The 17,782-nt window shown below is 43.8% G+C and overlaps 1 long non-coding RNA gene across 2 annotated transcripts in view; it reads right to left on the bottom strand.

Moving 5' to 3' along the window:
- LOC128689266 (uncharacterized) overlaps positions 1–17,118 on the bottom strand; it is a 158,732-nt gene extending 141,614 nt beyond the window's left edge. For both annotated transcript variants that reach the window (XR_011392046.1, XR_011392044.1), the window contains exons 1-2: positions 17,034–17,118; positions 10,987–11,130 (exon numbers count right to left, since the gene is read on the bottom strand). This is a non-coding gene — a long non-coding RNA (uncharacterized lncRNA). The remainder of the gene's footprint in view (positions 1–10,986; positions 11,131–17,033) is intronic.
- Between the last annotated feature and the right edge of the window lie 664 nt (positions 17,119–17,782).

Below are 17,782 nucleotides of genomic sequence, written 5' to 3'. Positions count from 1 at the left end.
GAGTGATCGCACGCTTCTGTTTAAAATCAAGGAGTCGCTCTGTGGTTCTATTGTACCGGTACCTGCCCCATGCAGCGCGTTTCAAACGTACTGCACGAGCACAAGCAGGAGACCACCAAGGCACGCATTTCTGAGAATGCCTGCCCGAAGTTTGGGGTATAGAATGAGAAGCTGCGGTGAAAACGGAGGACGAGAAGAGGTGTAAAAGCTCATCGATGGAGGACGAAGAAGGAACCTCTTTAAAAACAGTCAGGTGTGAGTAAAGGTTCCAATTTGCCCGATTAAATTGCCAGCGTGGGGTGCGAAGAGGTGGCGAATATGAAGGGGAAGTAAGAATGATTGGGAAATGATCACTGTCATGTAAGTCCGGGAGAACAGACCAAGTGAAGTCTAATGCGGCGGAGGAAGAGCAGACTGAGAGATCGATGCAAGAGAGAGTATGAGTCCGAGGATCAAAATGGGTGTGAGTACCTGTATTTAAAACATGGAGGGGGTGGGTGGCAAGAAAAGCCTCTAACTGAATTCCACGGGAATCACAGTGAGACCCCCCCCAGAGGAAATGGTGGGCATTAAAATCACCAAGTAACAGAATCGGTGGCGGTAATGACGAAACAAGGAAGGCAAAATCCGGAATAGATAATGCCCGAGAAGGAGAGAGATATAAAGAACAGAGCATATACCACCGATGTAAGTGGATACGGGCTGCTGTGTAATGCAGCGAAGTATGAACAAATAGCTGATGGTACGGAATATCAGTGCGGAGAAGAAGGGCACTTTCATTAAAGGTCCCATCAGGAAAAGGATCTGAAGAATACAATAAATTATAGCCTGAGATGTGAGAAATAACAGCAGAGTGTAATTTTGGTTCCTGTAAGCAAACACCAACAGGGGCAAACTGGGAGAGTAACATCTGAAGCTCACCCCGATTACCCCTGAGGCCGCGTATATTCCACTGTAAAAAGGCCATGATTGGCAATGATAAAGATACTTGAAATCCGCAGGTAAGGGTTCCTACGGACTAGAAGGGTTAGAAAAGTCCACATGCGGAGGCAGTGGAAAATGTTCAAGCAGCGAAGGAACGGTGCGCTGTGAAGAAAGGAGTTGCGCAGATGGAGCAGAGGAGAGAGAAAGAGCGGAAGGTGGATCAGTGTCCATTGATGGTTTGGTCTCCGCAATATATTCAGAGATTGCTTCAAGTGTTTCGGAATTCAGAGATGTCGTATGGGAGACAATATTGGGAATGGTAGGGGGAGGATGAGTAAAGATTGGAACTGTATTGGACTGTACCAAGGTAGGGGGGGGGGCGAAAGGGTGGAGGGAACTGGAGAAGCGTGGCAGGGGACAGAAGAGATAGGAACCTGGGAGGTGGCAGAAGAGGAAGAAACTTGGGAGGGAACAGGGGAGGAAGGTACATTACGAGGAGGAGGGTGAACCTCTGCACTTGTAACTGAGCCAGTGAGAGGGGAAGAACTAGGGACAGAGACAGGGAGGGTAAAATGAGGAGGTGGAAGATGGGTAGGAGGTGTTACCGGACCTTTTTTGACTTTTGAGAAGTAGAGGGACGATTGGGAGGAGGTGTCGTACGAGGTCTCGTCGATACTGAGGCTTGTGAGAGAGAACTCGAAGAAGCGAGATTAGACTGAGGCGTTGAAGTAGGGACGTCTGAGCTGAGGACAGCAAAAGCATTAGATACAGGAGTGATTATGGGAGAGGTAACCACAGAGGTGGGTGTAGAAGATGGGATACCAGAAGTGGGGGGACGTTTTGAAACACGGGAATAAGAAACACGTGGGAGTCTCCCTTGGAGGCGGAGATGAGAAACTGCCATGGCATAAGGAAGACCTTCTGTCTCTTTGAAGTAACGGATTTCCCGCTCGTTTAAATAGACCTGACAACGGCGAGAGTACGAAGGGCGAGCCTCATGACAGTTAAGGCAAGAGGGAGATCGATTGCAAGACGTATTAGAATGGTCATCGGCACCACAGACTGGGCATTCGGCGATAGATCTGCAATATTTCGCTGGATGGCCAAATCGCCAGCAATTTCTACACTGTTGTGGTGTAGGGATCACCTTTCGAACTTGTAACCGATGTCCTGCTATATAAACTGAGGATGGGAGTTCTCTGCTGTCAAAAGTTAAATGAGCCACATTGCTAGGGTATCGTCTCCGCCCACGGGCAGGAAGAACATAAAGTGTCTACCTTGAGGATTGGGAGATCTAGAATGTCAGTGCCACATGTCTGGAAATTTTGTTGAACTATGGTATGGGGCAGAATGACGGTACCACTACAAGAATTGAGGGAATGATGTTTTTCAAGAGTGACAGGAACAGTATCGATATGGGAAAGACGAGAGAGCTCATGAGCCTGGGTAGCATTCTGTACGGTAATGATGTGCATACCGCTCTTAAGAGCATGAAAAGAAATATCTTTACCAACATGGCGTAGGAGTGCCTTGCCAATACTATGGTCAGAAAGATAGGCAGTAGAGGAAGTTGGTCGTAAAGTGAAGAATTTAGTCCACTGTTCAGTCTGAAACTGAGCGTGGAAAGGTAGTGAAGGACGTGTCGATCGTTTCTGAGAAGAACGAGAAGGTGGAGAAGTATCATCAGCAGGTAATTGTCATTGGCGTTTAGGCGTGGGACCAGAGTTGGTCCGACGTGGAACGGGTCGGCGATTTGAAAATTGCCGCACCGTAGAGGGAGAGGCCAGAAGCATAGTCAGAGGAGAGCGAAGGTCCGATAAATCGAAGGAGTCAGTCGAGACCTCAGTACCTGAAGCGGGTGAGGAAATAGCACCGGCAATAGGTACAGAGGCATGAGGAATGTCTGAAGAGTTGTCCAAAGACAAGGCGGGGTCAGAACGGGGTGCGGTATCAAGAAGGGGCCCGGGGGTACCAGGTTCATGGACTAGGGCTGCCATGGTTAGGTTACTTCTTTCTTTTTGTTTTTAAGAAAAAAAAGAAAGAAGAAAAGAAAATAAAAATAAAAAAAAGAAAAAAAAAAGGGGGGACCGGGGAGGGATAGGTCCTAGGAGGAATGAAAGGGCCAGAAATCTCCCTCCGCGCCCAAGAGGACCTCAGCACCGCAAGTAGCGCAGATGCAGCATGCAACCCGTGCAATACCCTACCCATCATGCTAGTAAACTAACAATCCGGGATAGCAACCTCACATCTGCCGAGCTACCTCGGTGGACAAAAGAGAGGGCGGCCGGATATCTGCCACAAAGCATACCTCCTTCGGCCACCACCCCCGGAATCCGAAAGGTGGCTTCCAGAGATACACTCGTCGCCCGAAAGACACCCAAAGCTACTCCGGGATACCGGAGAGGGATCGGGACATCCCCAGGCGATCCAGATTCCACGGCAAACTACGCCACCGCTAAGAACCTCAATGGAATGGGATGGACCCCGGTATCCTTTCCCCTACCTAGGAACTAGCGCGCCTGTGGGAGAAATCCCAAAGGACAAAAAGAGGAAGGGCAAAAGGGAGGGGTGGGGAGGAGGAGGAAAGGAAAAAGGGGAGGATGGGGAGGATGGGATAGGGGAGGGGAGATTGGGGGGTAATTAGGTTCGGTCTGAGGAAGAAGACTGATAGGTCTAATTCCTCAGACCAAGAGCCTCTTCACCACGCCAAGGAGCCCCCCTTGAAGAGGTAGGCATTCTCAGGCAGCCAAGTCTGGCTAAAAGTGAGGCTTGTATTCTTTGTCAAAAACAAGGCTTGAGGGGAGATTAAGACACATGTGCAACATCTGGGTATCTTTATTGTAGACGTTTCGCCATTCAGTGGCTTTATCAATACAAATTCTAGGACACAACTTGAAGACAGTAGAACTATGTACAGAAGATGAGGTAATCAGTCCCTCAACCTAGGAGTAGGTGCGAACAGCACCATAGTCGTGGAGATTCTGAAGCAGAAGAAAGGAGCCTGGCGCTTATATAGTAACGTCAGGTGTAGCAGACGAGGGCATATTCACTGGTAGGCGGGATTCCCCAGTGGAAGTAGGTCCTTCCCAAAGAGATGGGTTAGTTGTAGTAGTAGTTGTCGTAGTCGTGAAGGTTATGGTGCTCTTTGCACCTACTCCTAGGTTGAGGGACTGATTACCTCATCTTCTGTACATAGTTCTACTGTCTAAGTTGTGTCCTAGAATTTGTATTGATAAAGCCACTGGATGGCGAAACGTCTACAATAAAGATACCCAGATGTTGCACATGTGTCTTAATCTCATCTTGTCGGTATTATATACCATTCGTACACAAGGCTTGAGGCAATTTTTAAGAGACTTAACTAGTGTATTCTTCGTTCTTACCTACCTCAGATTGTGGTGATGGCTTTCCTCGACTATAGCAGCTATATCTTCAGGAAGTAAGAACAGAAATTTAACGACAGAAGGGTCAAATTCCTTTAGTTTGAGAATGGCGATGGTCGGTGAGCAATGCAGAAAGTAGGCGAGCTTTGAGAGAGAGGCATTTGGTGAGCATGTAGAAGGCAGCATGTGCACTGTCTCCAGTCCGACCTTCCGTCTTCCAAATGTAGTTTTTCCTTATCCCCAGACCCCCTAGACCAACTGATAGGAACACCAAAGAGAGTGCTGGCTATTGAAACAGTGGTACATGCTCCTGACAAGGTGACAATGATTTGATCAACGATCTTGTGGCTGAAGAAAATTACTTCGCATTTGGAGGTGCTTAGAGATATTCTAGGGCTAATTCGGAGATCTTTTATTTTTGTGATGTCCTCAAGCACGTTAAGAGACCATACAATAAGTGTCAGGGGCCCGAGACTGTTCAACTGCCTCCCAGCATACATAAGGGGGATTACCAACAGACCCCTGGCAGTCTTCAAGCTGGCACTGGACAACCACCTAAAGTCGGTTCCTGACCAGCCGGGCTGTGGCTGGTACGTTGGTTTGCGTGCAGCCAGCAGTAACAGCCTGGTTGATCAGGCTCTGATCCACCAGGAGGCCTGGTCACAGACCGGGCCACGGGGGCGTTGACCCCCGGAACTCTCTCCAGGTAAACTCCAGGTAAGCAGGGAGTCTGCGGCGCCAGCTGGTGTCATCACCCTGGCATCAGATGCTAAGCCAAAAAGGAAGCCTTCCTAGGACCATTGACTTCCTCACTGCTCACCATATATAGTAAAATTTGCGGTTTTGGCTTAAATAGGAACGCTCTTCTTGCCGAATAAGGCAAGCGAAAATTTGTGTATACAATAATTTCGCAAAAATCATTCTGAACCTAACGAAAAAAAATGTATTTCATTGTGTTTAATTAAATTATTGTAAACTTATCTAAAATATATTAGCTGGATTAGGCTAAATTAAATGGCGCTTGTTGTAATAAAGTCAGGTAAATTTTCTAAGGTTCTTTTGGGACAAAATTTAATTTTTACATTAATATAAATGAAAAAAATATATCTTTAAACGTACAAAAGAAAATTTTAGAAATTACTAAAATTTTAAATGAGTTCTTGCTAACTGACCAATTTTACCTATTCTGCACGACATATATATATATATATATATATATATATATATATATATATATTATATATATATATTACACATTTATGAAGTCGAATACAGAACACAAGTCATTCTTAAATCAGCACTAGTCATTCCCCAGTAGTGAAACTTCTCGGTTCTCCTACTAGTTACCAAGATACACAGTTTGACGCCATTTATACCAAGCTAAAATAACTTGCTCCTCACTATTACAGCTAAAATATCTGTAATCTCCTACCTGGCTTATTACTGGCAGTAGTTGCTACCGTGTGACGCTTTTTCTTGTTTTTTTTTTCCGTATAACCTTGTGTTTTAATTCTGCCCAGGTAACCGGAGTTTACAACTATAATTCAAAACACTCAGAAATTGCTTATTTTTTGGGAGCAAATGCCTCAGGCAGGCTATTAAAGGTGGTTATGTATTAATAAGATTGGTTTTTGTCCAGATGCCTAAATAACTGCCCAGCGATATACGTTTCCAAGTGTAGGCATATAATGTGCGTGTATATATATATATATATATATATATATATATATATATATATATATATATATCACTGAATACATTCACCTCCTCCATACTCTCTCCCTCCAATCTGATATTCAATCTTTCAAAAAGATTAGGTGATGAAAGATTGAATATCAGATTGGAGGGAGAGAGTATGGAGGAGGTGAATGTATTCAGATATTTGGGAGTGGACGTGTCAGCGGATGGGTCTATGAAAGATGAGGTGAATCATAGAATTGATGAGGGAAAAAGAGTGAGTGGTGCACTTAGGAGTCTGTGGAGACAAAGAACTTTGTCCTTGGAGGCAAAGAGGGGAATGTATGAGAGTATAGTTTTACCAACGCTCTTATATGGGTGTGAAGCATGGGTGATGAATGTTGCAGCGAGGAGAAGGCTGGAGGCAGTGGAGATGTCATGTCTGAGGGCAATGTGTGGTGTGAATATAATGCAGAGAATTCGTAGTTTGGAAGTTAGGAGGAGGTGCGGGATTACCAAAACTGTTGTCCAGAGGGCTGAGGAGGGGTTGTTGAGGTGGTTCGGACATGTGGAGAGAATGGAGCGAAACAGAATAACTTCAAGAGTGTATCAGTCTGTAGTGGAAGGAAGGCGGGGTAGGGGTCGGCCTAGGAAAGGTTGGAGGGAGGGGGTAAAGGAGGTTTTGTGTGCGAGGGGCTTGGACTTCCAGCAGGCATGCATGAGCGTGTTTGATAGGAGTGAATGGAGACAAATGGTTTTTAATACATGACGTGCTGTTGGAGTGTGAGCAAAGTAACATTTATGAAGGGGTTCAGGGAAACCGGCAGGCCGGACTTGAGTCCTGGAGATGGGAAGTACAGTGTCTGCACTCTGAAGGAGGGGTGTTAATGTTGCAGTTTAAAAACTGTAGTGTAAAGCACCCTTCTGGCAAGACAGTGATGGAGTGAATGATGGTGAAAGTTTCTCTTTTTCGGGCCACCCTGCCTTGGTGGGAATCGGCCAGTGTGATATATATATATATATATATATATATATATATATATATTTATTTATATATATATATATATATATATATATATATATATATATATATATATATATATATATAATGATGAGGCTGGTACACCAGTGTTTACCTCATTTGGGTCCCCTGTTTAGGCGAGATCGTAAAGTCAGGCCTCGACTAGTCGTTCCAGCCATTTGCATGAAATTTCAGATTGGCACGGTTTTTACATGGGCGAATATACAAGAGCAGACGATGTAATATCTAGGCTCGCTGTTCTCCGCGCGTGGCTGGCATGTGTGATGCTAGATCCCTCCCTGCTAGGCTTGGGGACGAAGTTTGTGGTTTGGGAACGCAAGTACGGATGGTAGGTTAGTAACGCCAGAGGCTGGGTCGACAACTATACCAGAGGGTGGGTTGGCAACTACACTTGAGGGTGGGTTGGCAGCAACACCAGATGGTGGGTTGGCAGCAACACCAGAGGGTGGGTTGGCAACTACACCTGAGGGTGGGTTGGCAGCAACACCAGAGGGTGGGTTGGTAACAACACCAGAGGGTGGGTTGGCAACAACACCAGAGGGTGGGTTGGCAACTACACCTGAGGGTGGATTGGTAGCAATACCAGAGGGTGGGTTGGCAAGTACACCAGCGGGTGGGTTGGCAACAACATCAGAGGATGGGTTGGCAACAACACCAGAGGGTGGGTTGGCAACAACACCAGCGGGTGGGTTGGCAGTAACACCAGAGGGTGGGCTGGCAGCCACACCAGAGGGTGGGTTGGCTAGCAAACTCATCTCACACACTGAGGTCCGTGGTTCGATCTCCGGTATGGGTGGAAACATTAGGACGTGTTTACTTAAGACACCTGCTGTCCATGTTCACCTAGCAGTAAAATAGGTACCTTGGTGTTAGTCGACTGGTGTGGGTAGCATCCTGGGGACAAAATTGACGTAATTTGCCCGAAATGCTCTGCATAACAAGGGACTTTCTATACAATAGTATGTCACTGATGTCAGCTACGACTGTATACTTTGTATATGTACTTGTAGAAATAAAGATTAATATAATTATTATTCAATACGCTCACCAATACAGCACTGATCGAGGGAGGTGTTGCAAGGATTGTGTCTGCCCAGAGTATAAGGCGCTTCAAAAGTTCGTTCCCATTGGTGATGGGGGAAGGAATAATTAGTTTCCAGTTACTCCTATTGCCTATTTGCGTGACGGCACTTGCTTCCAGACGCTTTTCAGCCAGTCTTTCCCTGGGCCTGTGGTGTAGTGCTGACTGTAGTGTGCTAGCATCTCTCGCATGACTCAAGCCAACACCGTCTCAGCCTTCTTCGGCGTATGCTCGTTGCTCCGTGGCGTGTGTTCATTGCTCCGTGGCGGCGTATATTCGTTGTTGCATGGCGTGTGCTCGTTGTTCCGTAGTGGCATGTGTTCGTTGTTCCGTGGCGTTCGCTAGTTGCTCGTGGCGTGTGCTAGTTGATCCGTGGCGTGTGCTAGTTGATCCGTGGCGTGTGATAGTTGTTCCGTTTGTTCGTTGTTCCGTAGCGTGTGCTTGTTGTTCCGTGGCATTCGCTAGTTGCTCAGTGGCGTGTGTTCATTGCTCGGGAGGGTATATTACAAGACGCGATGAAATAATCGTTTTAAAGCGTGTATACGCGTGTTAACGTATTATAAACACACACACACACACACACACACACACACACACAAAACACGTTTATCTACGTTAGAGATGAAAAATCAACGCGTACTGGGGCGAGTACTGTGCTCTGAAGAACGGAATAATTCAGTGCAGAGGCCCTCTTATGTTATGACTATTTCACACTTTTTTAGACAGTTAATGATCTACATTCCCAATTAACTAGGTATTCTTCTTTGCCCACATTTGTGTGTGTGTGTGTGTGTGTGTGTGTGTGTGTGTGTGTGTGTGTGTGTGTGTGTGTGTGTGTGTGTGTGTGTGTGTGTGTGCAACACCTGGTTATCTTCTTTTGGAGACGTTCACCAACCAGGGGCTTTATAAAGCCCATAGAAAGAAGAAACGCTGCAAGACGCGACGTCTGTCACAGTTCATTCTCTGTATTGGATTGATAAAGCCACTGATTGGTGAAGCCTCTCCACTGTAAAGGTACTTAAGTGTTGCACATGTGGCTTACACAAATAACCCGCACATAAAAGAGAGAAGCTTACGACGACGTTTCGGTCCGACCTGGACCATTGACACTGGACCAGTGACTTTGTCAATGGTCCAAGTCGGACCGGAACGTCGTCGTAAGCTTCTCTCTTTTATGTGCGGGTTATTTGTGTATCGTTCCAGTCACGGTATTGTGCCTTTTTTGTTATTTACACATGTGGCTTATTCAACTACTCGCCAGTTTTATAAACCAGTAATATAATAATGTTCCTGTTTCAAAGCCTAGTGTATATATTACGCAGGAATTTTGCTTGTAAGCCAGAGCTTGCAGAACCCTGTCATGGCAGATACGAGAGAGTCAGGAGCGGCTTCCACCAAGCCTACAATGCACCTGGGTTGTACAAATGTGATTCCACGAGTTTCATAATCTTACTTATCAGTGCTCAAATGTTTTGATAATATGTGGCCTCAGGACTATCAGTCTACAGGCTTTTGCAATTATTTAACTGCTGCCTTTGACGAGTCGAGTTATATATCCTTGGTTAATGGAGTGTGTGGGGTGAGGTGTCCAGTTTCACAGAGTTATATAAGGCCAGGGACAATGTTTTTTTGGCAATTTTTGCTGAATATGGAGGGCCAAGAGTCTGAGCAACAGTAGTAAATTGAGGAAATAAAAAAGGGTATCGAAAGGTTACTACAAAATATTTCTTCAAAGAATGGCAGGCGACCAGAGCGATATCCAAGAAGAGATGGTAAGTGTTACAATTATTGTTAGACTGTTGGAATAGGACCCAACTGCTGGTAGACAGCTGGAAGGGGAATCTAGCCACTGGAAGACTCCTGGAAAAAGGATCCAAGAGGCCACAGTAAATGCTGTAACAACTGGAAACTACATTCACGACAAAGTAATGAAGAGCGGGACAATAAGAACAACTCTGCTCCTGTAGCTATCTTTATAATATAAAAAAAAAAAACACTCAGGATTATGACCATTTTCAAGCGACGTTCCACTATCTGTGAAGCCATTTAACAAAAAAATGCAAAAGTGATTTGACCTTAGCTGTCAAAAACGATGACAGACGACCAGATTTTATGGCTGCTTGTTAAGAATTCTTGTAACGTCTGGGTTCTTGTGGGTACTAGTGGGTACTTATACTACTCTTGGGTATTTGCGAGTACTTGAGAGTGCGGTACCATACTGGGTGAAGGCCGCACCTACTCCCGGGTTAAACTTAGGGACTCAAACCTCCTGAAACCGGTTTTTGCGGTTTATTTACAACGATAGTGATCAAGAGAGTGTTTAGGAAGAAGCTGTGATACCTACTGTGTACACTACTGTTGTGGCCAGGGGGGTGGGGGTAGGGGGGATCGAACCACAGTTCTTGCTACAGCCACTAATGTGGAGGGATACCTGTTGGACACTATTAGTTACGGTGGTAGGGGTTGAATGTCAGCTCCTGGCCTCCCCTATTAATGGTATGGAAACGTTCGCGGTCTTTAACAGTAAGTTCAAGATGGAATCTACGTGTCCACATGAGCAACGTTATAGAATTTGTAGTTATATGATAACGTAACGAAGATGACGTTGTAAGAGACAAAACCTGACGTATTTGACAAAGGTGACACGCGATGCACAAAGAACGTGCGTGTTTGACCAGCAGGCAAGCTTGTGTGGTCATTATCTGCTCATGTGTATTATATTATGTACTTATTTCGTACTTACCTGTCCTTGTTTAGTTAATTGCCGTGATTCGGTCCTTACCAGTCTTTGTTTGGCCCTTACCTGTCTTTTTTTGCCTCATTAAATGTCTTTGTTTGGCTTTACCAAACCTTTTTCGTCCTTGTGTTTGTCTTCTTACCTTGGCACTGCAGGTAGCTGTGTCACTGCCTGCAGGTTCACTGCAAGAAGCTAAGGTATGGTGCCACAAATAACGGCTCTGTAGGAAGCTGTGTGTGTGTCACAGTGCCTGAAAGCTCTTTCTGACACCTTCAGAACGCCAAAGCTGAAACAGAAGGAAAAAATACAATGTGCACAAGAAACATTAAATATAATGATTCTTCAAAATAAACGATAAACACTTGACCAGTACAATAAACACTGCGGCAGACATTAGCAATAAACACTGCGGTAGACATTAGCAATAAACACTGCGGCAGACATTAGCAATAAACACTGCGGCAGACATTAGCAATAAACACTGCGGCAGACATTAGCAATAAACACTGCGGCAGACATTAGCAATAAACACTGCAGTAGACATTAGCAATAAACACTGCGGCAGACATTAGCAATAAACACTGCGGCAGACATTAGCAATAAACACTGCAGTAGACATTAGCAATAAATACTGCGGCAGACATTAGCAATAAATACTGCGGCAGACATTAGCAATAAACACTGCGGCAGACATTAGCAATAAACACTGCGGCAGACATTAGCAATAAACACTGCGGCAGACATTAGCAATAAACACTGCGGTAGACATTAGCAATAAATACTGCGGTAGACATTAGCAATAAACACTGCGGCAGACATTAGCAATAAACACTGCGGCAGACATTAGCAATAAACACTGCGGTAGACATTAGCAATAAACACTGCGGTAGACATTAGCAATAAACCCTGTGCAATAAATTCGCATAAATTGAATATTAGGATAACCAATATGTGTCGTAAATAAAAACTGAACTTAATTGTACTTTAGGGAAGAATAGTGATATTCAGACGTCAGCAAATGCTTTACACAGAAAGGCTCTTACACAGAGGCACAGTTGAAAAATGAACAATAATCCCACACAACACAGCTATGCAAAGCCCTCCTGAGTAATCTGCATACAATCCATGAAGTACAATGCATTTTAAACAGACCACAGAAATGAGGCAGAGGATCATCCAACAGCCATGTCTGTCTTTTATTACGGTAGATGCATGATCTTCCGAGAAGAGCAGATATCTGGGGGAGAACAGACAGCTCCTGAGGGGAAACAGCTTCTCAGATCTTGAGTATAACCTGCTTGGCGTTATCTTAAAAGTCCTTCGTAACTCACCCTTGAACTGTCACAACGAAAGGCGCTTCATATTGTTTACCTAACTTACCTATACCTTCCTACTGATACGCCTCATCGCCTGCCTGCTTTCCAACATCTAGTTGCCTGCAGAGGCGCCACAGCGATTTTTCTCAGTCACTGAATACGTCATGTGTCTTTAATCCACGCCAGGAGACAGACCCACCTTGATTCGCGAGCCAGGGGCGATATCCTTGGTGTTAGGATCTGTGTACATCCCGGGTGTCACTCTTGTGCCAAATACAAGGCAGACTGCGGACCAGCAATGACAAAGTCAAATACCAAACAGTCTCCCCGCTGACGACACCTGACAGTCTAGCCCTGATGGAACTGACAACAGTACAACCTCCACTGTTTTGGAAGTCTGGAGCAAGAAGCATCCCAGCCACAGCACCCAGGGTCGCACACATCACCACACCAATACTGTTTACACTCGTGCAACTGATTTTCAGATAATTGCGACATGTGACAGAGATATTGATGAGTATCTTGCTCTTGACGTTTTCATAAATTGCCTTGGATCATTTAGCAGTTTTTTGTTGCAATTCTTGGTGTGTTTAATACTGATATTATTTGAGTGGTCCTCTAATTAACCGTTTTTTGCTTTTTTTTTTTTGCCTCCAGAATATTTAGCTACTTGAGTGATGCGTTTAATAATTATTGCGGATTATATGATTTGTGGAAGGGATTAGCAGTAGCTGTGATTAGAAAATAGGTAGTGGGTGTGGAAATGTGATGTTTATTGGGAAGCGTTAAATCCGGAGGGGTCATGCATCACCTAGAGAATCGGAAGTAACCAGGTATGATCCAAGGGAGGGCATCTAATTTCCTTAGATCAAGAGCGCTTCACTAGTAGCCTCAAGATCCTACCATCAACCATCACGTCAACCACCATCAACCACCATCACGTCAACCACTACCACCAACCACCATCACGTCAACCGCCACCACCACCATCAACCATCACCTCCATCAACCACCATCACGTCAACCACTACCACCACCATCAATAAAAACAAACAGAATTTAAGTCTGTATTTATAGCAAAAATCTACATTTTTTCTGACGGTTATTAAACAAGGAGTGTAGTGATTACTACTACAACTGCTGCTTCTGCTACTACCTCTGCTGCTGCTGCTTCTGCTACTACCTCTGCTGCTGCTGCTTCTGCTACTACCTCTGCTGCTACTACTACTGCTGATACTAGAATACTAAACATCGACCTTCAAGGTCATACAACTATGTTACACACTTCCTAATTACTCGCCCATAAAATACCTGCGTTTGGGCAGCAGGTGGAGGGCGGGGGGCGGTGCGCAGGGTGATGGGTGCGTGCGTGCGTATTCACTAATCTATTTGTGAGGATCGAACCTTGGCTCCTGGCTACAGCTCTTGAGCTTCGTCGTTGTATCACAGGTTTCAAGCATCAATATTAATCTCAAACCCGTGTATCGTGTTGGTATCCACAACTTACCAACCTTATTCACTGTGTACCTGAGTAACTTCTCCGTCCCTGTGCTCTTGGTGCTCACATTTCAAATATATCAGCTTTCTATGTTTTTAAGTATCCTCTATGTATTGTGTATCCCAAAGTCTCGTCTTCTTGCAGACTTCCTGCTTGCAAATCTTAACGCTTGTATGTGCGTTGCCTTGGCACTCTCGTGTGCGCGTTGTCTTGGCATTCTCGTGTGTTCGTTGTCTTGGCACTCTCGTGTGCGCATTATCCTAGCACTCTCGTGTGTGCCTTGTCTTGGCACTCTCGTGTGTGCGTTATCTTGGCACTCGTGTGTGCGTTATCCTGGCACTTTCGTGTGTGCGTTATCCTGGCACTCTCGTGTGTGCGTTATCCTGGCACTCTCGTGTGTTACAACACTAGTTTCAAGATAGTCTCAGCAAAGATCCATCTTATCTGTTGCTTTCTCTGTGCGCTACAAGATAACGCATAAATATTTAGGATATTAAAGACTGATATATGTTATCTCTGACATTAACACACACAACCAAAACTGACACACTGTCTTCTGTAAAAATTCTGGTGTCTATTATCTGAATTTATTTCACAAAAAAATATTTCAAACATCCTGAAGACTGATACGGTTTATCGTTTGTGTGTGTGTGTGTGTGTGTGTGTGTGTGTGTGTGTGTGTGTGTGTGTGTGTGTGTGTGTGTTTGTGTGTGTGTGTGTGTTAGTAGTAGCAGTGGTAGTAGAAATACATTATTATTATTATAATCAAGGGGGAAGCGCTAAACCCGGAGGATTATACAGCGCCTGGGGGGGGGGATATGTGGAAGGCATTCAGGCTTAATTCGGGAAACTGGAGCACAGATCCAATTCCTTAAATCAAGAGCCCCTCACCAACATCAAGGAACCTTCCTTGAGGGGAGTAGAAATACAGTGGTACCTCGAGTTACGAACAGCTCGCAACTCGAACAAGTATGTAAGTGTATTTTTGTAAGTACTTTTGTAAGTGTATTTTTCGGGGTCTGAAATGGACTAATCTAATTTACATTATTCCTTATGGGAACAAATTCGTTCGGTGTCGGCACTCGTACAGCCTTCTGGAGACAATTGTAGTAGCAGTGGTAGGAACATTACTATCCTGGCTGTGAAGAATTAGACATGTATTGGTGTCAAGGGGTACGGGAGATATTTCTTGAGTAGCTTTAGGTAGATGTTTTGATAAGGACCTGCCTCGTATGGGCCAGTAGGCCTTCTGCAGTGTTCCTACATTCTTATGTACAACATCTGAGTATGTAATAAAGTTGGTAGAATTACCGACAATATGTAAAGTAAAAGGACACAAATGCAACTAATGTGACATTTATTGTGGCAACGTTTCGCTCTCCAGGAGCTTTATCAAGCCATTACAAACAATACATGGACACAGAGGGTATATAAAGGCTCAGAGTGAGGTGAATACTAGTGAGGTACCATTTCGATGTTCACTAGTGGTGGTAGTAGTAGTAGTAGTGGTAGTGACAAAAGTAATACAATATGGTAGAGCACTGAACACTGAACACTGAAACAAGCTGCCTCATTCCAGTTTATATTTGTCCAACCTATTTTTATGTTACCCAAGTAATAGCTTTTATATCCTTTTACTCATGTACGAATTAATTGCTCTACCATATTGTATTACTTTTGTCACTACCACTACTACTACCACTAGTGAACATCGAAATGGTACCTCACTAGTATTCACCTCACTCTGAGCCTTTATATACCCTCTGTGTCCATGTATTGTTTGTAATGGCTTGATAAAGCTCCTGGAGAGCGAAACGTTGCCACAATAAATGTCACATTAGTTGCATTTGTGTCCTTTTACTTAACATCTGAGTAGCTTTATTTGTATGATACAAATGAAGAACATAATGGGAAGACTGTAGAACTATATATCAAAAACGAGCTAATCAGTCCCTCAGTACCGTAATTGACGCATCTATTATCGTAACGTTTCGTTTGCTCTGTAGCCTTCTTCAGCCTATAAAATATATAATATTATAACATAAGTGCTTCCTGTCATTATTAAGGTATATAGACAGACTGGTTATAAATGACCATAATTTTTAAAGGGGTGGACCGGTAAGCCAGCGGAAGGCCTCGGTCAGATGACCAAAAGCTCCAAAGGCGGGTCATCATCTGGCTAAGACCCGCGTCAGGAAACATTTGTCCTGTTTCCTGACGAACCTTACCTAACCTAACCTGCTTCCTGTCGTATACTACGAAGTAGCGACAGGGGGCACCACTTTACGCAAACCACAGATAATTAACCTAACACTACGAACCTGACACTAAAGCACGAAATCTAAAAGCAACAACTGCAAGCAGATCACACTGCCATGAGACTCACATGACACGGATCCGAACCCCACAAGTTCCCTGATTTCTTTTAAATCTAATACTATCTATATATATAAAAAAAACATTAATTTGGATCCACCATTAATCTCTTTCTTCCTTTGTAATAAATAAATCGCTGGAGCTAGCAAGCAGTCCGTGTTTATTCTATATTTTAAGTCTCGATTATTCACCCTTCCATCTTCCTCTCTTTTCGAGTCAGAGGGGAATAAAAAAGGATAAAAAAAAATAGCTCAGGTGGATAGCACAAATTTATTAAAGAGATTATTGTTATATCTGATAAAAAATAAATTGCCGTTAATGGTCGTTGAGAATTTTTCAATTTTGATCGTCTAATTTGGGATTATCTGATTGGCTGGTGAACTGATGATGCAAGATGCAGGCACACGTTGCAGAGCATGATGCAACGTTTCGCCCTGTGGAGAGCTTCATCAAGTCTTGATTGAATAATTTGCTCAACGAAGAGCTTCCCTCTTAACTACAGAAGATAGATGCAATGTTTCCCTGCCTTGTGCATCTTGTCGTACCTGTACCCTCAAGAGAGGTTCCTTGATGCTGGTGAGGGGCTCTTGATCTAGGGAATTGGATCTGGTGCATAGTTGGACAGTAAACAGATAATAGATGGGTATGTCTGGAAGTACAGCTTCAGGGTGGTCAAGAAACGGAGGGATCTTCGAAAGAACCGACATACACAACTTCAAGGATAGGTACGACAAGATGCACGAGGCAGGGAAGCATTGAACCTATCTTTTGTAGTTAAGAGTAGGTGGGTCCAGGAGCTGAGAATCTCTTCCCAGTAGTATAAATTATTCCTATTATTATTGCAATCATAGCTAAGCACTAAACCCATAAGGGTGATACAACAACGAACATAGAGGCAAGAATAATTAGGAGCGAGTACGTAGGTACATACCCAAGCACAAACACCCCAACGACATCCTTGTAATAGCCAACAAGAAGACATCACAAAGTAATTCATACCCCAGAGGATAGTCCATTCAGGCGCCGAGAGGACAGATATTGGAGCGATGTAATTACCATCCCTGGGGCAGCTCAGAGGTAAACAACGACAAAAGTAACAGAAGGGAAACTAGAACCTCCGCCTCCAGGGGGAAGCACACAGGTGAGGTTAGAAACCTCAGTCATAGGTGGCGCTGACATCACACATCTACCCGAGTAATGGTGAGTGAAACTCAACAAACAAGCCTAACAACAGCAGAATGGCAGACACATTTGTACACGATCCACAACAAATGCAAATTTCCTCTCATAAATAACAGCAATAATAATAATAATAATAATAATAATAATGTGATACTCTTGTCTGTGCTCACGTATTTATGGTGATAATGCAGCGTAATAAGGAGTAAAGGTGATAATTGCTCATAAATGATGACTGGCTGGTTGAAACCTTCAGTAGAGGGAATAATTGAGCAAGTTGACCATCTTGTGTAAATACTTGTCTTTGTCATTGTCTAGGAACTTTTTTTTGGGTTAGTAATAAACATTATTTAATATAACTGTTTGTCTATAATTTTAATTTTATAATATTTACATATAAATAGAATACACTTTAATAAAAGTTATATTCTTATTTTCATATTTTTATTAGGTACATAATAATTTAGTTTATTAATATGAAGTATAATTAAATGAATATTAAGGGAAACGCAAAACCTGTATCTGCAGTACAATGCCTGGAGAATGGACGGTAATGAGGTTTGATCCAT

Source organism: Cherax quadricarinatus, chromosome 1 (assembly GCF_038502225.1).
Source record: "Cherax quadricarinatus isolate ZL_2023a chromosome 1, ASM3850222v1, whole genome shotgun sequence".
In the NCBI taxonomy this organism is placed as follows: Eukaryota; Metazoa; Arthropoda; class Malacostraca; order Decapoda; family Parastacidae; genus Cherax; species Cherax quadricarinatus.
This window is presented reverse-complemented; position numbering and strand designations above follow the sequence as displayed.